At 37.6% G+C, this 21,452-nt stretch overlaps 1 long non-coding RNA gene across 3 annotated transcripts in view; it reads left to right on the top strand.

Annotated features, from left to right (window-relative positions):
• The window catches only part of LOC109027881 (uncharacterized), a 249,111-nt gene extending 233,913 nt beyond the window's left edge, over window positions 1-15,198 (top strand). Inside the window, exon 6 of one of the 3 annotated variants that reach the window (XR_010135031.1) lies at window positions 15,112-15,198. This is a non-coding gene — a long non-coding RNA (uncharacterized lncRNA). Of the gene's footprint in view, window positions 1-4,607; window positions 4,722-6,728; window positions 6,812-15,111 lie in introns of those variants that run through there. The other 2 variants (XR_008667676.2, XR_002006963.3) reach the window with 2 other exon arrangements.
• The last annotated feature ends 6,254 nt before the right edge of the window (window positions 15,199-21,452 follow it).

Here is a 21,452-nt window from a genome sequence, read left to right as displayed (position 1 = left end):
AAAAATTGCTAATGCCACACTGAGGGAAAAAAACAGAGGAAATGAAAGGAGATTCCAAAAATTACAGATCACCAAATCTCATCTCATCATCTCAATTCCAGGAAAAGTGATTGAGGGTTTAATTAAGTTTGGATTTTTGAATAAGTTAATGAGAAAGAGTTTTACTCACAGAATTTCCATGTAGCATTTGAAGTTGTATAATAAAACCTATCTTAAGGAAAAACTGGTCTACCTAGATGGGAACTTTTATAAAATTCATAAAAAATGTCTCGTTGGTTTTATGGCATCTCTGCTGCTGTGGCTAAGGTCAGAGCATGAATAATTCAAAACACTTCTTTTTTCTTAATAAACAAAGTGTTTGATGTTTGAGAGGACAGTGATTTTGGCGTCCCACCTGATAAAGTCTCTTGTCTATTATTAGATTGCATCATCTGCTGGTCAAAACAGGTAGTCATCATTCTTATCCACAAGCATTTATTGAGTACTTATCTGCACAAAGGACTGTGTTAGATGTGGAGGCATAAAGAAGCATGCACCATATCTGTAAGAAACCTGGTTAGAACATCACGGCATTCACAATTCAGAGAGGAGAGAGCAGTGTGGGTTTGGTGGCCATGCTTGTATCATTAAGGATGGTACATTATTTGAAGAAATAAGTAGCTGTCTAATCCATGTACAGAAGAGGAGTGCGTGACTGGGGCCATGCCATTTTTGCTTTCTCGTCAGTTTCTACATGTTCCTCCTGGATTAGCTCTTTTATTGCTACAATTTCAAATCCTCTTTCTATATGTTAATGATGGCGTGCTTTATGTTTCTAGTCCAGCCTCTCTCTAGAGAAGATTCACATTCTGTTTCCTACTGCGCATCTCTAACATGGGAACTTTAACTTCAATGTGTCCAAAACTCAATGCATTTTTTCCCTATACTTGCTTTTCGTTTCATATTCCATGTGTTGGTTAAGGGCACCACCAGTCACTACCAGTTTAAGCCCAAATCTCAGAATCGTTATGGACTCTTTATTCTCCTTATACTTCCTTTACTCCATTGGCTTCCAAATTCTGACAATTTTACTTCCACTTGTTTCCTACTACATCCTCCTTTTCACCTGGTAATTACTTGTATTGAAGTACTATCATATGGTGTTATATGTATGTATTTGCACATGTGTATGTGAACTCTGGGTAGAGCCTATGGTTTCTTAGTCTTTGATCCATTCCCAGTGCCTAATGCCACACTTAGACCATGGAAGGTGCACATGAAATGCTTGTTGAAGGAATTGTGTGTTAGACATCTTTTATGTATTCAATCAGTTATTTAATAATTCACCCAACTTACATTTCTGGAGGACTTGCTATGTGATGAGAATTGTGCTTTCTTGACATTGCGGACACAATGATGATTGAGACATCATCTGTGCTCTCTGGTAGCTCATAGAGGACAAGAAAGAACAGACACACAAACAAGTAAGATTGAAAAATTAAAGTCAGATGAACCCAGTAATCTTACCATTTATCTTTTTCAGTCTCAGCATGTGCATATATGTGTGTGTCATCACTATCATTATTTGATAGTGATGTTGCATATTTTGCAATGATTCTCTCTCTCTCTCTAATGTTATTTCAATGTGGCATCAGTTAAAATGTGTTAAAATTTCAGGTTGAATTGTCACTAACAAAGGACTTTGAAGAATAAAATCATTTTCTCTTAAAAGGGCATGTTCCTGTGAATATGAGTCCTGGCTATGAAAATAAAAACACCATGGGATCTTATAATTAAAGCAAATCTTGATAAAAATAAAAATTCATCTCACAACTACCCACACTTGAGCATAAATCAAGATGCAGTGAATTTAGGGACTGTAGCCAAGAAGTTAGCGATAAAAATATGAGAATATTGATTATTCCAGGTACACTGAAAATTGACTTAAGAAATTAATTAAACACCCTAGAAAGGGGAAAAAAAATTAGCAAACCTTAGTCTTTCCCAGAAATCATCTTATCTCAATCACTGTCTTTCAAGAAGAGGCTCTTTCAGGTAAGTGCTAAGATTTACCCTGTGTTTCCCTTGTTGTCTGACCACCTCCAGATCCACTTTGAAGACTTTTTTTTTAAGGTCAAGTAAGTTCTAGTAGCTCTTTTGAAGTATAAAAACAGAAGAATATTCTTCAGGTTGAACCAGCTTGCAGGTTATTATACTGCCGCTAAAAAATTGAAAAGGTTCATGATGAGTTACCAAAATGGAATTAGTCTGCACAATGACAAAACTCAAATGTTCTCTGTGTTCAGAATGGGAGAAATGCTATTCCATTTTTTTTTTTCAGAGACAGGTTACAGCACAAAGTAGGCAAGGTACATTGGATCAGCAGTTAGTACAGTATCTCATTTTAGCACACCATTAAAGTGCTTAAAACCTCCCTACTCCAAATCCAGCCACACCCAGTCTTAGTAAACAGTGCCTTTTACTTCATCCTAAAGTTGCAGCCATTGAATTTGATGTCCCTTAACTGTCCTGCCAAAATTCGTCTATATCCACTTCTGCCCTCTAATCCATTTCTTTCATTTCAGAGACTATGGGAAGGGGCCACCACATTGGGACTTTTTTTGCTGCTTATAAGAGAGTCTAGGAAAAAAAATGGCTTAAACAAATAGAGAGTTCTTTTCCTACATATCACTAAGATTAGGAAGAGATATTCTTCTTAGGTAGAGCTGGTGCAGAAGCTCTGTAGTAACAACAGTGGTCCAGGTGCCTATGATTCTTCTGTTTCTCCTTACTTAACCCTTAACTTTCATCTAAAGACTTGCCTCATGGTACTAAAAAAAAATGTGACTGTAGCTCTAGCCATCATGTCCACATGCCTGGAGGTAAGGAGGAGGAAAGGAGAAAAAAAGTCCAAAAGATATCTTCCCACTTAGTCATCTTTTAAAGGAGATTTCCTGGACCCAACAATTTCTGCTTATATCTCACTGGTCAGCATTCTGTTGCATGGCCAGCCCTATCTGCAAGGAAAGACAAGACAAAAATCCTTTAAAACTTGGCATATCACCACCTTAAGAAAAAAAGGATTCTGTTAAAAATATAAAAGGTAACAATGAATTTGAGTAGGCAACTCATAGTCACTGCCATAATATCTTAAACCATTTCTTCTATCCTCAAACGCTCCCTTTGTTGAAATGCTAAAAAGACAACAACGAGGAAAAGGAACTGAAGCTTTGGAATGAGACAAAGGTGGACTCAGACAAATTCTGAGTTCATGACTAATTAGCTCTTGGATCCTGCTCAGGTTATTTAAAAGGCCCAAGCCTTAGTCTCTTCAAGTATAAAACAGATGAAAACACCTATTGTGAACAACCTGTTTGGGAACATTGATGTAAAGAACTGGAACAGAGTAAGTGCTCAATCATTTGTAGATATATAAAAACCATAAAATGCTTTGATTCTTATTGAAACAACATGTCCGTGCCTTCTTTTTCCCCCTGCAGATACCTTTGTTTCCTACCTGTCAAGTAAATATGAATGTGTCCAGGTTTCATTATTGGCTCACTGATCTCTTTATTCTGTGTTTCTCATCCATTATCTTGGTTTCAATTAGCACTCAAATGATGATGCCTCTCAGCTCATACTTCAGACTCAGATTTCAGACTCACTCTTCAGCTTCACACTCACCCCTGGGTATCTCCAAAGTGTCTGTAGTGACTTGAATAGTGAACCCCCAAAATGCTGCAGGACTTTTCCTGGTCACTTTTCCAGCTGGGGACCTCTGTGGCTGGCGACATCTCCATCCAGGCCTTGCTTGGCCCCAGGCCTGCCACAGGAGGCACCCTGTCAACTAGGCCCACTGGGCTGTGCTTGGCTTGCACACCAGACTGGATCCTGCACGCACTCATCACAGGATCCTCGCTCAGCCCATGGCTGGGCCGGGCATGCCCCAGCCCACCTGTGTTACAGCTCATACCCACATTCAGTGGTTCCCAAGACCTTGTCTCATGTTCAAGAATAATGGGATTATGCTCACAATTGAAGGGTAAGGAGGGCGGAGAATAATTTTATTGAGCGACAGAACAGCTGTCAGTGGAGAGGGGATGCAAGGGTGATTCCTGCATCCAAAGTCAGGTGGTCTCTTCCCCCAATGTGGCTGGGTCCAGGACTTTTGTGGGCTCAGAATGGGGGAGTGCATGCTGATTGGTTTGTGAGTACGCAAAAAAGCTAAAACGAAGACACCACTCAAAGGTGAGCACAACAGTGTGAAAAAACCAATTAGGGAAGTGTAGATATGTGTAAAATAGGTGAAGGCTGAGGATCAATCAGAAGAAAGCACGCCAAACAGGAAGAGATATTCTAAGTCTGGTCTGTGGATTTGACTTGTAGCTTGGCTTTTAGACTTTGAACTGTCTTTTGCTTGAAGGTGGAGTTTCACCCGGGACCTGTCCCTACCTACCTGGATATTTGACTGCCTCTTGCTGCTATCAAAATGATATGCCCCCCAGAAACTCATAATGTGGCTTTATGTGGAATAAGGGTCCTTGTAGATGGAATTGAGGTAAAGTTCTTGAGATGAGATCATCCTGGATTAGGGTGTGACCTAAATTTAATCACAGGTATCCTTATAGGAGAGAAAAGAAAAAAAAGAAGACACACAGACATAGGGGAGAAGACCATGTGAAGACAGAGGCACAGATGGGAAAGCTATGTCTCCAAGCCAAGGAACACTAAGAATTGCTGGCAGCCATCAAAATCTAGGAGAGAGATATGGAACGAAGTCTCCCTCTTGTCTTCAAGAAAAATACAACCCTGTTGACACCTTGACTTTGGACTTCTGGCCTCCAGAACTTTGAGGGAATAAAATTCTATTATTTTAAACCACCAAGTTTGTAGTAGTTTGTTATGGCAGCCCTAGATATTAACTAATCCAGTATCTCAAACTGAACTCGTCATTTGATTCTATGAAAGCCTTTCTCTGCTCATACTTTCTAACTTGTTTTGTGACACCACTATCACATAGACAACACAGCTTGTTATCCTTGACTTCACCCCCACCATTTGCCCCCTCACCCAACCAATTGCCAAACTTTGTATCTGATTAATTCTCTCATCTAGCCTTTTTCTCCAGTCATTTGCTACTTTCTGGGTTCAAGCTATTGTCATCTTTTCTGGACTTGTAGAAGAACTTCTCAATATGCCTCCCTACTCCTAGTATTATCCCACTCAAATATAGCATCTGCACATTTGCCAGAGAGATCTAGCCAAAATGCAAAACCAACCATGAGCCTGACTTGCTTAAAACTTTGTGATGGGGCTTTGTTCTCTTCTGGATGAAGCCCAAGATTGTGCCATGGTCACCCTGCACAGCCCAACTTACCTATGTCCCTTTGTACATGCCATTCCTGCTCCTGGCATATTCTCCTGTTCAGGAGAATGTACCAACCTTGCCATTTAATGTCATTTACTATACATTATGACTTACCTTGTGCATCACTTTGTCTAAGAAGTCTAACTGATCCCTTCCTCAGGTAGGCACATTCCTCTGAGCACTGATAGTACCCTAGATGTTTACCTTGATCTGCATGCTTTGCATGAGGTATTAAATTTAAACAGATTAATTATGGTGATAAATAAAATAAAGAGTTGAACCACCCTGCTAGTTTGAACTCCTTGAAGACAGGAAACCTCCTTTACCTTCTTATCTCCATAAACCTGCACAATGCTTGCTGGATGCTGGTGCCTGGTAGGCCCTCAAGAAATGACTGTTGAAGGACTGAAGAGCTTAAATATCTCCCCTATTAAACTATCAATTCTCTATCTCCATCCTTGGCACTCCCACTCAATTAGCAACATTGATGTCATCTCAAATCTTTTTCCTTACTGTCCATTGCAGCCAATTCATCCCAAGTCCCTAATTTCTTCTTTAATCAGAGAAGGTCTCTACAGAGACCTGAAAGACTAGTAGTTTAATGTACAGGCTCCAGAGTCACAGAGTCTTGATCAAATTCTGGCTTTGCCACTTCCTAAGTCTATGACCCTGAACAAATTATTTAAACTCCCCAGGATTCCTCCATGCATCTGTAAAATGGGGATGATCATAGTACCTACCTCACATGATCACTACCATTTACTGGTCACTAAGAAAAAGGAATGAGATAAAGGTAGGGGAGTATATCAGATGAATTGAGAATTATACTGCTCTTTTCCTGACTTCAGTTTTCTATATAACCTTAGTAACTCTGTGACATATAGTCTTTGAGGTATATGTTAGTTTATTAATTATTGTTTTCCAGTGGTGCAATAATCTTGTGCCCATTCCTCCATGTGATCTGCAAGCCTTGTTCAGGCCAGAACCACTTATATTTTTCCAGAATGATTTTATGAGACTCTCAGTTATTCTACTTCTTCTTACTATGTTTCATTCTTACCCTTAACATTACATGCCCTGTTTTTATATGAAGTATTAGATTCCTTTTCCAAAGTGTCATTTTGATCAGAATACCCCTTCTTTTAAAAAACTTTTAAAAAGCTTCTAGTTTTCCAACAAATTAAAGTAAAATGCTTCCTCCTAGGCCTCAAGGTTCTTATCAAATTGTTTTTCCCACAACACTGCTCTGACTTCGTGACCCTCTCAGTTATTGTCCGCTTCATACGACATCCCTGATAGTTGCCTTAGAGCCACTATACATTTTTAGTCAGGATAACATTTTGGAAAAATATGAATGCCCTTATCTCCTTTGCATTTCTAGGTTCATGATCTTCTCTCTACTGAGGTTGAGGCATCCATCCACCAAGAGAAAATAAAATTTTACCCTAAGAAATAATTGAGAAGGAGCAAGGTAATGTTGAACTTCTGACATCAAGATAGAAATTATCTTGTGGTCAAGGAAGGAAAATAGCTTGCGGTCAGGTTTTCTGAGCAGGAAAAAATTTTCAAACTTCTCCTAGTTTCTATCTATTTGTAGAAAGATCAAAACCCGGAAGACAACTGGAGTGGGTTCTATGACAGCTAGCCTGTGTGGTTTGTTGCCCTGGCTGGAAAGAATATACAACAGTGAAAGAGGGAAAAGCCTTTTTTTTTTTTTTTTTTTTTTTTGTAGCATTAGTGGCTCATGAAAAGTGAATGGCACATGGAGCTAAAGCAACCAGTTGAGTCTGTACAATTCAGACATGGGTTGGAAGAAAGATATCTGATAAATTGAGGGATATGCTGCCCTGGTTCCTGGCTTCTATTCTGTGAATAACATCAACAACTGTGTCACACACTGCTTTGAGGTTTTGTATTTTATGTCTTTTCGATTTCATTTTCTTCTTTCTTGTAAAGCTGTGAGATCCTCCAGGGCAAAATAAAAAACAAAAAACAAAAAAACAAACTTCCCATACCCCATGGTTTGGCTTCTGAATTATCAGTACCAAAGAATGGGGAGTATATTTCCAATAACCATGGTAATCATCATTGAACTACTGGGTAGAGACTGCGAGATGAAAATACATCAATAAAACTTGAGAAAGAAAGATGTAAGATCCTTGTTTATACCTTCAGGCTAACAAATGTTCATTGCCTTTCAAAGAATTGTGGCCATGATGGGTATGTGAGGAAAGTCCACATTTTAGTCACCCATAGGTTGGTTTAAATCTTTCTGCAAAGCAATTTCATAAGTTGCATCTAAGAGCCCCAAGATCAACTGAGAATCAGACAGCTATTTATGCTAAGAAATGGTTATGTGGACCGTGGCCAGATAGATTTAGTAATAAATAACTGATGAAAAGGCAGAAGGGGTAAACATATTTTGAATAAATTGATTAATCTTTTATTATCAGAGTTTTGAACTATATGCCAGAAAGCATGCTTGCGCTAGGCTCCCAGAGATAAACGATGTTCTGTACCTTTACACAGTTAATATTTATGGAACATCATTCTAAATATATAAATGAAAATTTATTAATTCTCACCACAACTTCAGGATATATGAATTATTATTGGTCCTTTCCGGATGTTCAAGGTTACACAGTTAGTAATCACTGAAGCTGGCATGTGAATCAAAGCAACCTGGCTCTGGAGTTTGTACTCTTTACTAAGTCTGTAATGTGGTCATTTGGATATGCACAGGGTTGGCACCAGAGACATCTGGGAAAATACCAGCAGAAAATTTAAAAGAATATATGTCTATCTTGAGATGGGGAAGGTCTTTCTAAGCATGAACCAAACCCAGAAGCCATAAAATAAAAGACTGACATATTTGGCTATATGACAAACAAGAACCTTGATGTAGTCAAAGAAGCCACACGTGAAGTTAAAATGTAAATGACTACTTGGGGAAAAAGATTTGCCACCTACCCATAAAGAAGGTAATGATGCTTAAAGAAATCCTGTAAATCAATGGAAAAAAAAAAAAACAAAACAAGCCAAAGAGGTAAGAAATAAATCAGGACAAGGCAAATCACAGAAGACAAAACACAATGGCCACACACCCATACAAAAAGATGCTTAATAGCGCTAACAATATCACTAATAATCAGAGCAAATGAAAGCTTTGAAATACTTCCATCTTTTTAATTTGCAGACATTCAGAAGTTTGATAGCAGAATTACATTAGGATGTGAATACACGTTCTTGTTTGACTCAGAGATAGTAAAGCCTCAATCGGATTCTCAGGAATTAAACAGTATGCAATGATTTGGAAATGCCAGTAATAATTATTGAAAGAGCCATATTAATTTTTCTCTATCTATTGAAATTAATTGATTTTTTTCATTGATAAAACTCCTAACAAGCTAAATAAGAAAACTAAAGCAAAACACAAAAATCTAACGTATTTATAATGGTTATTCCATACTCTCCTGGGAAACTACAGCTTTTTACTAATCATGAGATACTTCCTCTCATGATTATGGATGCCTTCATGGAGACAACATTTGTAACCACAGGCTATTTTTTTGCTTTATTTTTACACGTAAGACATTTGCTATTCCAAAGACCAAAATTAATCAGGAGTTTCTGAAAATCTGAAGTGTGACAAATATGTAGAATTAACACCTGTTCCTATTATTGTACATAACCAAATCTCTGGAGTTTTTTGAAGGCATATGCTAGGTACTTTAGATAGGGGCCTTAGAACGATTTTCTTAAGGAAGCAGAGAGAATCAGGGAAGAGAAAGTTAGGCACTTCAGAAAACTTTGAAAAGTGCTCCAAACAGATAAGTAATCACCATGTGATAAACACTGCATTTCACAGACCATCTCTTTAACAAGATTGACTTTCTGCTGACTCACTCAGATATATCAAGTGGTAGAACTTCAAAAATAAAAAATGAAGAGAATTAAGGCATGATCCCTTTACCCTCCTGAGAGAACTGCTGACCTCACTGACATCAATATTCGAAAGACTTATGTAAATTTCTAAATTGGGTAGCTAGAATTCTTTTTTATTTTTCTCCTACAAGTATTTCACTGAGACCCTCTCTGGATAACTTCCATCTTCTATGATTTTCTGGATGAGAACCCTCAAGAAGGATGGAACAGAATACTCTGCTGGCTTTTATCCAGTTTGGCTCTCTGCAGAGCTTAAAAAAAAATAGCCCTTTGGAAGGCACATTAACTCTTTCAGAGCACACAGATATCATGAGGCAATCAAAACAATGGAAAAAGTCTCCAGTGTAGAGCTGAAATGATGGTGAGGGGCCACAGATGGGTATTTAGCTCAGCTCTGCCCCTGAGTTGCTGAGTCACCATGAGAACCTGATTAACCAGTCTAAGCCTCAAGTTTTTTCATCAGTAAGGTAGAGGTCATACTCTATGTCCTTTGAGATCTCTTTATACCTGATATTCTGAAGTCTATAATAAGATGGGGTTCAACAAAATATTCTAATACCCCAAAATACAAATTTTACAGCTAATTAGATGACACCTTTTAAATTGTGTTTTTATACAGCATCAGTAACTTCTATTAAGCTATTGAAACCACCAAATTTTATCCAAAGCATTTTCTCTGTTGAAATTTTATTTATTTATTTTATCCTTGACATTTTTTCTAATGATTTTGAGTTCAGTTTGAAATTCAACAATTTGGTATGTCAGAAAGATGATTTTGTGCCCCGCCCCCCACAAAAAAAACCCTAGCTTTTTATATGGGGCAAGATAAGGTTGGTTATGCTGCAGAAACAAATTAGTTCAATGAAGTCATAGCTTATTCAAAATCTGGGAATCCTTTAACTACAGGGTCAGTTTTTACCAATAGTGATTTAATCATCCTGGCTGCTCCCATCCTGTGGCTGTTTGGTCTGAATTAGGTACTCCACAATTGCTGCAGCAAAGCAAGAGAAATCTACAATAATCATTCAATGGCTCCTAAATATCTGGGCCCGAAGTCACACACATCATTATGGTTACAGCTCATTGGCCAAAACTGGTCATACTGTGCTGCCCTACTGCAAAGGGCTAAGAAGTGTGAGGCTAGGGCAGGCATAATAGATAGTCAGTGAGTCAATATACCTCTTCCCCACCTATACCTTTCTTTTATTTCTTTTTTTAAAGCTACCATAAGCTTAAGATGATGATCCATTAATCTATCCATTCATCCCTTGTCTCATATTTATTAAACACTCACTATCTGCAAGGTGTTTAGTAGATTATTTAGGTAACATAAAGATGAATAGGACCCATTTTATTCACATTGACAAGAAAGGAAGAAATCTTCCATAAGCTGAACAAAGATTGTCTCATTTAATCTTTCCATTAATGCTAGTAAGGGCATTGATATTTTCTCCATCTTTATGGCTAAGAAAACCGAGACTCAAAAAAGTTAAATAATTTTCTCAAGATGAGTGGTGAGTATATGGCCAATCTGTAATTCCTACCCTAGTCTGCATGAATCCTGTGGCTTTGTTTTTTTCCAACATAACCCATGTCTGGTCATTCTCCAGTTAGCTGACAAGAAAGACTGGCTTGACTTGCAGGTCAGATAAACAGACGGCTTTCAGTGTCTATGATACAGGCACACATGAAAATGGGAGCTAATAAATTGTAGTCATTAAGAGGGGGACCTCTGGAGTCAATGTCTAGAGTTTTAAGTTTACCAGCTTTATTTACTTGGATGAGTTACTTAACTTCTCTGTGTTTCAGTTTCTTTATCTATAAAATAGAGCATTGAGATAATTAAATGGAAAATGAATTCTATATGAAGTGCTTGGCACATAGTGGGTGCTCAAAAAATGTCATCATCAGCATCATTGTCATCATCATTTTAATTATCATCATCTTTGGAATTCAAACTCTTGCCTAAGGGGCAAGGCAAAGGGTTTTCTGTTTATCCACAGGGCACTGTTAATTTATTTCAGGTCTTTCAGTTTAAGTAAAAGGTCTCTATTGGTCTTTAAAACATTTTAAAAATAAATCAGAATCCATTTTCTATTGTCTTGTCTACTTTTCTTTATACTGGCTTTTATTCATTTTTATATTACTTTCTAATCTACTCAAATCTTTATTCTTTTTAGTAGGTAAACAAGAAACAGCACAAAAAGACACAAGGAAAGCTTGAATCGCAAGCAAGAACAGGGAGGGGTCTTTTTACTCCAGAAGCTTCACAAAGTCTCTGACTTCCTTAAAAGTTTCAGGGAAATACCCTCCTCCACCTCATCCTCGCATACATCATGGAAATAAAATAGAACCTGCCAGAAAGGAACACACTCCTCTGTCTACTCCATAACTTACAATGCTACCTGCATCTATTCCAGTATCCTCTGCCTACTCTTGTGTACCTCTAGATGAAATGTCTTCACTCCCATCAAAGGTCAGCACCTCCACTTGTGCTCTAGGTCCCATCCCCTGTAGACTTTGCAGGGAATATACATCTGAAATTTTGCACCTTTCTCTCTGCATTCTCAGTGTATTCCTATCTCCTGGATCATTTCTATCAGTATAGAAGCCTGTTGTAACATCACCTGTATTTGCTTTTAGGTGTCCACCCGAGAGTTACACATTTCGTTGGCAGTTTCCTTCGATTCCTCTAAGTGTTGGTTTTCCAAATGCTAGATGGTACAATCTCTAACTTTTGATCCCCCAGCCTTTTCAAAGGTTTTCAAAGCCTCTAATTCCCTGTATTAAATCCCTTTCTGCTTGAAATGTCTGGAATGATTTCTATTTTCCTGTCCAAACCCTGACTAACACATATGTCAAATTTTATGCTTTATACCTTTCTTTCATCTCATCTTTCTTCTTGTAATGTTATGTCTGTTCCCTGATGTTTTAGATAACAGGCTGCTTCCTTTTGTCATTACCATCACATTATCTTATTTTAATTTGGGATATTATTTACAATTCTATTTGTTTTCTTGTTTATTTATTCAGTAGAATATAAGTGATCTTGTTCATCTGTGTATTCCCAGTGCTAGTACAGAGTTTGGTACTCAGCAAGCATCCAATAAATATTTGTGTAATAAATAAATTAAAACTTACCATCATGTAAGATTTTTTTCTCCATACCAAAGAATAACAGTGATTGAAATTTTAAGTTCCTCTGATGAATTTTCAGAGAAATCTATTAAGGATAAAAGGGTGTTTTCAGTACTGTGAAAGGTACAAACTTGAATTGGAGTCCTGCCTTTGAGGAGCGAGTAAGGGAAATAAGAAATATGATGTATTAATATATATATATCTATACTATAAAACAAAGTGGTAGGTACCATTATGCACATATTAAAGCTATTAATGTTCAAAAAGAGTTATGCTACTTCCATTTGCAAAGATCGGTGAAGTTTTTCAGAAGGAGTTAATACTTGAATTGGGCCTTAAAGGATAATTAAGACTTAAGCTTACCGAATGTGTAGGAAGGGCATTCTAGAAATATAAGAAAGTGTTATCAATGGCTCAAAGTAAGGGTAAAACAAATTCAGTGTATAGGGAATTGGAAATAGTCTTGCTTGGTTGGAAATCAGGATGTGAAAAGCAAAGAAGCGAGAGATGGACTCTATTCAGAAAATAAAAACATTGCACATAAATCCCCAAACAGAGGAATCCATTGGTTTTCACTCAAAAACTACTTACTCATATACACATGCAGATTTTAAAGTTATTTAATATGGGCGTTAAGTTTGCAGTTAGGAAGTAGCTCATTTATGCTAACAGCCTGAGGCTCTCTAAGAATTCTGTTTATTACATTAGAAGCCACACCATGTTCTACATTCTAAATGCTCTGTTTCAGATTCTGTGTTGTGCATCTGCACTCACTCTCTGAATGTGAAGCAGGCTGATGCAAATGCATTTGTTCATAATGAGCTTTTAGTATCTCTCCTCCTCTCTGAAGATGAAATCAGTGTACATGCTGCTGCTTAAGTCATGTCAGTAATCTTCTGGGAGAAAGCAGAAGATGATTAAACCTACTCCAAATTTTCATAAGCCTGTTCAAAGGCATTCTCCTCTTGAACTTCTGTTTTACTCTAAAACAACCCAGCAATTGAATTTGAAACTGTCTCAGGGTAAAGTTAAAAGAAGATATAAATCTTCCTTGATGTTCTTTAACATCTAATAATAAAGTGATTGTTACTGTATTTAGCTTTATTAGTTTCCTAGACACTCTCTTACCACCAATAAGAATCCTTGAAAAGTGCATTTTCCTGTCTTGTCTTATTAAACAGATTGGCTTCGAAAGTTATATTACAGTGTTGCTCAGTTAATACAGCTTCCAAGCCAGCTATTACTATTTGTTTAGTCAGGACAGGGTGATATATTTCATTTTCTATAAGTTCTAATGTCACTGAATGAGAGTAATTATGTGCATATAAACACACTTCACAGAAAAAGATACACAGGTTATAAATCACTAAAAATCAAGTATTCACTTAAAAAATTTTAAGTGCAATATCACTGGGAATGATAAAGCCTATAAAAGTACACAGGTTCTGCCCTTTCTCTAGTTCAGAAAACAGGGCAGCCAATTAGATATTCAAATTATGTATATTTTCTCATTTAAAGAGGCATATAGTCATATGGCCCTTTGGAGAAAGAAGAGAGGATCAAGACAAATTGGTTATTTGTGCATGTAATGCTGAGTTTCCTAAGTCCAGGGAAGAATTCCAGGGAGTCACCAATATCAAAGAACTGAAGTTTCCTCCTTGAAAGCAATGCAATGTAATCTATGATCTCAAAACGACCTTTCAGAAACATTCCATTATCACCCTCCTTCTTATGGTTTTGTATAGATACACTATATCTTTGATCATCTCCACTGTTCAAAAATTCTGAGAATTTTTGATTCTCACAAGACCCCTGTAATATTAGACAAATTGAGCTCTGTGAAAGGGAATCTATTAAAGTCATTTATTACAGACGAGGACTGTTTCTGATAAGGTTTAAATCCTATCAGGAAGAAACTGACAAGAACCTCTGAAGTGGAGGTCACTGTTTGGGCCACTTTTAAAAAAATAATTTGAATTAGCTACTATCAACTAATATTATACTCAACTGGTCCACTTATCTCATTAATGTCTGTCTGGTCCCTGAAGTGATTTCAGATTTCAATCCCTATAATAATACTTTCTCATTTTGTTATTGAAGAACTGGATTCTCAGAGAATTCAGATGTTCTATTTCAAGTCTCACAGCTGATACACAGAAATGTATTGGGATGGGAAAAATTTAATATGCTTTATTTTATCATATTAATCCCCAAATTCAGGTATGTCTCTACCATTTGACTCATATAACTGTGAGTTTGAACGTCTTTAAATTAGTAATAGTGTTGGAGTTATGGGGAAAAAGTGACTGCTTTCCAGTAAGTGTTATTTGACATTTCTTCCTCCCAAAGAAAAATACAAAAGTTAACTCTTTTCTTTTCCAATTTACCACAATTCAAATTTAAAAACTGAACATTAGAGAAGTTAGTTAGACATATATGAAATACCTAGACCATGGGGAAAACACAGAAGGAGATAAGTGAGCACAGGAAGAGATAAATAACACAGAGTAAATAACTTCTTAATTCACTTATTTTGGCATTTAGGGAAACTGGGACAAGACTTGGCTTAAAAAGGGAAAGCAACATTTTTAAAATTTCTACCAACTGCCAGGCAGCGTGCATTAGTTATCTTATTCACACAACAATCTCTCAAGAAAAGCATTTTCTCATCATTCTTACAGAAAAGGAATCTGAGATTTCTGAGAGGTTACAAAACACTCCAAGTACATCTAACCAGCAAGTGGCCAGGTGGGAATTGCAATGAGGTATGATTCCAAAGTGCGTTTTATTTCTAGGACACAATTTGTTTCTTTTCTTAGACACAAACGGTGTGCAATTTAAAAGTGTAAATATGTTTGTGAAAGAAATATTTTAAATGATAAAGAAACAGAGGATAAGTCAAATTTTAAAGTGCCCTCAAGAAAATTTGTTCTATATTATCATGCAGTTAATCTAATTTTAAGCAATTCTTTTCTATGCATGAAAGCAAATTTCCTTAGGACTTTCATTAGGCACAATTTCTTTAATCTGAGTCACTTCTGTGTTGGAAAGTAAAAAATTTTTTTTGAGCATTTTTTGGTGTGAATATACCCTAATTCAAGCTCTTCTGGAACAAGAAGTTGGCTTTATTCAAGTCTATACAAATTTATGACTTATCTTCTCCCTGAAATAGTGAAATATTGAAGTGATAATATCCATATATGTATATGTATATGTATACATATGTTTAATATGTATATGCATATGATATAGATGTATATATATTACATATATAAATTTCCCAAAGCATCTCCAAGTCACTCACAAAAACAAGTAAATGTGACCAATTTCTTTATAGACAATAGGTTTCTATTCCAGGACTGCTGAAAATCTTTTCTTTGAAAGCCCTTTGACTGAGAGCTAAATCTCTCCAGACAGGCTGAGGAGGATTAGAGTATATTCCTTTGGGTAGCAGCCTAGCAGGGTCAAAGGGAGATAAAGGGATTTTCAAACACGGTTCTGATGAAGAAGGCAGCCAGAATGAATGGCTGAAGGATGTGTAACACCCAACCTAGGATACTTTCAACCCCGATCAAACCCTAAAGGGGCTGTTTCTGCAGGGAGCTCTTTGCTTTCTCAGAGCCGGCTGAAATAAATTCTGTACCCTTTCAGAATAGATTTGAATAGCGAATTACCCTGCTTGAAGATGGAAAAAGAGTAGGGAAGCTTTTCTTTTCCCGTGAGGCAGCATCCCTATTTATAAACGGTAATGAAATTGACACAGGTGAACTGACTATGCTAAGTACACGGGGTACACAGAATCTATGAACACCATTTCCTTTGCCTGCTCTTTGGGGGTTTATACAGAAAGTTGTGAGGCTGGGGCTGAGGAGCTCAAGTCCCAATCAGTGAATAATTTATTAATCTTTAATAAGTTGCTGATCTCTTTGTACCTCAGCCTAAAATATGAAGTAATAGCTTTCTTAGTAAATTGTTTTGAGATTTCTTGTTGAAAGGATAAATATGTAGTAATTATGAAGCCTTTTAAGCAACATTCCAACAAGGGATTTCAATCTAAACCTCAATTAACATGAACTGTTTATTTTTATCAAGTTGGAAATGAACCATTTTGAAATAATGAGGACTGAAGCATATACTGAGTGATATTTTTCAATAAATATTGAGATGGAATAATCTAAAACAATATTTTACAAGAGAAACAGTATTTCATTTATTGGGCTTCTACTATAGGCTAGACACTAGAGTTAAAAGTAAGTAAGACAATAATCCTGATCTTAGAAAGCTCACGGTCTAGGAAGGGTGACTGAACTTTCATACTGTTTTCCATAATGGCTATACTAATTTAAATTCCACAAGGGTTTCCTTGTACACTACATTCTCACCAACACTTGTTATCTTTTGTCTTATTGATAATAGTCATTCTAACAGATGTAAGATGATCTGTCATTGTGGTTTTAATTTGCATTTCCCTTGTAATTAGTGACGTCAAGCATTTTTCCATATATGTGTTGGCCATTTGTATTTTTTTTTGATAAATATCAAATTCAAGACCCTAGAAATATTTATTTAGTTCAGCCTTTTCATGGTTTAGAGAAGGAACATGATAACTGAGAAATCAAGGGACATAACAAAAATTATGGAAAATCGTAACTCCTAATTTCAGTCATTTAAACCAAGTGCACTAGTCAAACCTATGAAAGATGTGTGTGTATATATATATATAAAATATATTTATATGTAATATATATACAGTACACAGTGAAATAGAATATCAATATGTTATAGATCACAAATGTATAACAAATATAATATAGAATCATAATATGTAGGCTGGGCACAGTGGCTCACGCCTGTTATCCCAGCACTTTGGGAGGCCAAGGCGGGTGGATCACCTGAGGTCAGGAGTTCAAGACCAGCCTGGCCAACATGGTGAAACCCTGTCTCAACTAAAAATACAAAAAAAATTAGCTGGGTGTGGTGGCAGGCACCTGTAATCCCAGCTACTTTGTGAGGCCAAGGCAGGAGAATCACTTGAACCTAGGAGGCGGAGGTTGCAGTGAACCAAGATGGTGCCATTGCACTCCAGCCTAGGCAACAAGAGTGAAACTCTGTCAAAAAAAAAAAAGAATTATAATATGTAAAATTGTTTGTATATCTATATCAATTATATATAACCTATATTTTATATTAAATAATATAATGTGTCTTATATATTATATATAATAATGCTTTTATATGTCTAATATACATGCTATTGTAGATTATATATAAGGGTTAAGATAAATACATATGCAAAAATTATTCCTTGGCAACCCAGAGAAAAAATTCATCATACAATACTCTGGATTCCTTACTTTTTATCCATTGGTTTGGCCTAAGATAAGGTATAGCTTCTTATTTAAATCATATACTTTGTTCCAATCCCACCATAAATGACAGCTCTTCCAGATAACTTTGCTCAATAACCCTCAAATCACTCCTGGCTGTTAATAGCTGATATGGCTTGGCTCTGTGTTTTCACCCAAATCTCATCCTGAATTGTAATCCCCAAGTGTGGAGGGACAGACCTTGTGAGAGGTGATCAGATCATGGAGGCAGTTTTCCCTTGCTGTTTTCATGATAGATTTCTTATTAGAGCTGATGGTTTAAAAGTGTGGCACTTCCCCCACCCTCTCTCTCCTGCCACTTTGCGAAGAGGCTGCTTGCTTCACCTTCACATTCCACCATGATTGTAAGTTTCCTGAGGCCTCCCCAGCCATGCAGAACTGTGAGTCAATTAAACTTCTTTCTTTTATAAATTACCCAGTCTCAGGTAGTTCTTTGTAGCAGTGTGAAAACAGACTAATACAGTAGATTGATACCGAGGTAGTGGGGCATTGCTATGAAGATACCTGAGAATGTGAAAGCAACTTTGGAACCGGGTAACCAGCAGAGATTGGAACAGTTTGGAAGGCTCGGAAGAAGACAGGAAGATGAGGGAAAGTTTCAAACTTCCTAGAGACTTACTGAATGGCTTTGACAAACATGCTGATGGTGATATGGACAATTAAGTCCAGGCTGAGGTGGTCTCAGGTGGAAATAAGGAACTTGTTGGGAATAAGAGTAAAGGTGACTCTTGCTATGCTTTAGCAAAGAGACTGGTGGCATTTTGCCCCTGCCCTAGAGATCTGTGGAACTTTGAACTTGAGAGAGATTATTTAGGGTATCTGGCAGAAGAAATGTCTAGGCAGCAAAGTATTCAAGATGTGACCTGACTTTTTCTAAAAGCTTACAGTCATATGAGTTCACAAAGAGATTTCTGAAAAGGAAACTTACGTTTAAAAGGGAAGCAACACACAAAGGTTTGGAAAATTTGCAGACTGATCATGTGGTAGAAAAGAAAACCCCATTTTGTGGGGAGAAATTCAAGTAGTCTGCAGAAATTTTCATAAGTAAAGAGAAGCTAAATGTTAATAGCCAAGACAATAGGAAAAATGTCTCCAAGGCATTTCAGTGATCTTCATGGCCCATCACAGGCCCAGAGGCCTAGGAGGAAAAAATGATTTCATGAGCTGGGCCCAGGGTCCCACTTCTTTGTGCAGTCTCAGGACATGGTGTCCTGTGACCCAGCTGCTCCAGCTGTAGCTGTGGCTAAAAGGGGCCGAGGTACAGCTCTGGCCATGGCTTCAGAGGGTGCAAGCTCCAAGCCTTGGTGGCTTCCACATTGTATGGGACATACGGGTGTACAGAAGACAAGAGCTGAGCTTTGGGAGCCTCTGCCTAGCATTCAGAGAATGTATGAAAATGCCTGGAAGTCAAGGCAGAAGTCTGCTTTAGGGGAGGAGCCCTCATGGAGAACCACTACTACGGCAAGGTAGAGGGGAAATATGGGGTTGGAGTCCCCATAGAGACTCCCCATTGGGATACTGCCTAGTGAAGCTGTGAGAAGAGGTCCACTGTCCTCCAGACCACAGAATGGTAGATCCACTAACAGCTTGCACCCTGTACCTGGAAAAGCCTCAAGCACTCAACGCCAGCCCATGAAAGCAGCTGCTGGAGCTGAACCCTGCAGATACACAGGGCCAGAGCTTCTGAAGGCCTTGGGAGCCAACCCCTTGCATCACCATGCCCTGGATGTGAGATCTGGAGTCAAGGAAGGTTATTTTGGAGCTTTAAGACTTACTGAGTGCCTTGCCAGCTTTCAGAGTTGAATGAGGCCTGTGGTCCCTTTGTTTTGGCCAATTCCTCCCATCTGGAGTGGAAACATTTACCCAATGCCTGTACCCTCACTCTATCTTGGAAGTAACTAACTTGCTTCTGATTTTACAGGCTTATAGGAAGAAAAGACTTGCCTTGACCCAGGTGAGACTTTGGACATGGACTTTTGGATTGAATCTGCAATGAGTTAAGACTTTGGGGGACTGTTGGGAAGCTACAATTGTGTCTTGAAATGTGAGAAAGACATGAGATTTGTGAGAGGCCAGGGGCGGAATAATATGATTTGGCTCTGTGTCCCCACCCAAATCTCACCTTGAATTGTAATCCCCATAATCCCTATGTGTGGAGGGAGGGACCTGGTGGGAGGTGATTGGATTGTGGAGGCAGTTTCCCCCTTGCTATTCTTGTGATAAAATTCTTACAAGATCTGATGGTTTAAAAGTGTGGCACTTCCACTCCCCCTTTCCTTCTGCCTTGTGAGGAAGGTACTTGCTTCCCCTTAATTGTAAGTATGTATACCTTCTGCCATAATTGTAAGTTTTCTGAGGCCTCCCCAGCCATGCAGAACTGTGAGTCAATTAAGCCTCTTTTCTTTATAAATTACTCAGTCTCAGAAAATTATTTATAGTAGTGTGAAAACAGATAATACAATAGCTTTCTTTTATCCTGCACCACCAGGTAGTGAACTCCTAAAGAGCCTCTTATTTGAGAAGCAGACCCTCTGGTCATTGAGAACAGGACCTTAGAATCAGGCCATCACAAGCCAAGGCCCACTCTGCCATTTTCGAGATATGGGATTAGAGTAATTGCTCTAACATCTCTAAACTTGCTCATTTCCTCATGTAGAAAATGATGATAATAATTGTACCCATTGCACTGTCTTTTCAGGATTCAAGTGTATATAGGCACATGACACTCAGTAAGTGTAGGTCTTTAGCTCTTTTTTTGTGGGTATTCAACATTGAGTGCTCAACAAATGTGTGTTATGCCAAATCAAATCTTATGTTTTCCTTCAAATTCTTTTATATTTCTTTTTCTTGTATTTTAGCTTGATTACTTAATTTTATAACCCAGATACTGACACAGTGGTCATTGAAGGCTATTTTAAATTATTTATATTCACCTTTGGGTCCTCCAAGAAAACAAACAGCCAGCTACATCAAATTTTGCCCAACAGCATTCTCTCTTTGTCAACACAGAGCAAAAAAGGCAGCTATGGGAGTTTGTAAAAGCATTTTTTTTCTGGTGACTCATCAGCAAAGGAGAGAGAAGCAAACATCAAACAGAAAAGTGAACAATCAAAATAAGTAAGAAACAAAATGTTGAGTTTCTGAGTGTTCCTTGGGGTAAAAAGACATCAAGTGAAGGAATGATGATGCCCTTGTCTGCAAGAATCAACCAAAATAGAAACTTTTCATGGAAATTTCCAGATAGTAATTGAAGAAAATGGTTATGAGAGGTTTTCACACAAATTAACTCCCCAGCTGCCCAAACTCCTCTCTTGAATTTGCAATAGAGGCTTACTTCCTTATCATCAGTTATTTTTTACCTCTCTGGATTATTATAAGGTTAACTTATTTGATTCACCTTAAAATACATTACAACTCTACCCCACCATCTCAGTGTCTTCTTCTGAAAGGGTTACTGCATGGTCAAATGAGCATGACTCACTAGCTATGCCTTCAAAGGCGTCCCAAATTCACCTCACTACCCCATCACCTCTGACCTGAATTGCAAGAGCATCCTGTCTCTTTCTACTCTTGCCTTCTGTAGTTGATTTTCCACTCCATGGCCAGTGTAATATTTAAAATACACAGCTAAATGG

The sequence above is a fragment of the Gorilla gorilla genome, chromosome 7, assembly GCF_029281585.2.
Source record: "Gorilla gorilla gorilla isolate KB3781 chromosome 7, NHGRI_mGorGor1-v2.1_pri, whole genome shotgun sequence".
NCBI lineage: Eukaryota > Metazoa > Chordata > Mammalia > Primates > Hominidae > Gorilla > Gorilla gorilla.
The sequence above is the reverse complement of the archived record's forward strand: the minus strand, read 5'-3'. Positions and strand labels throughout refer to the sequence as shown.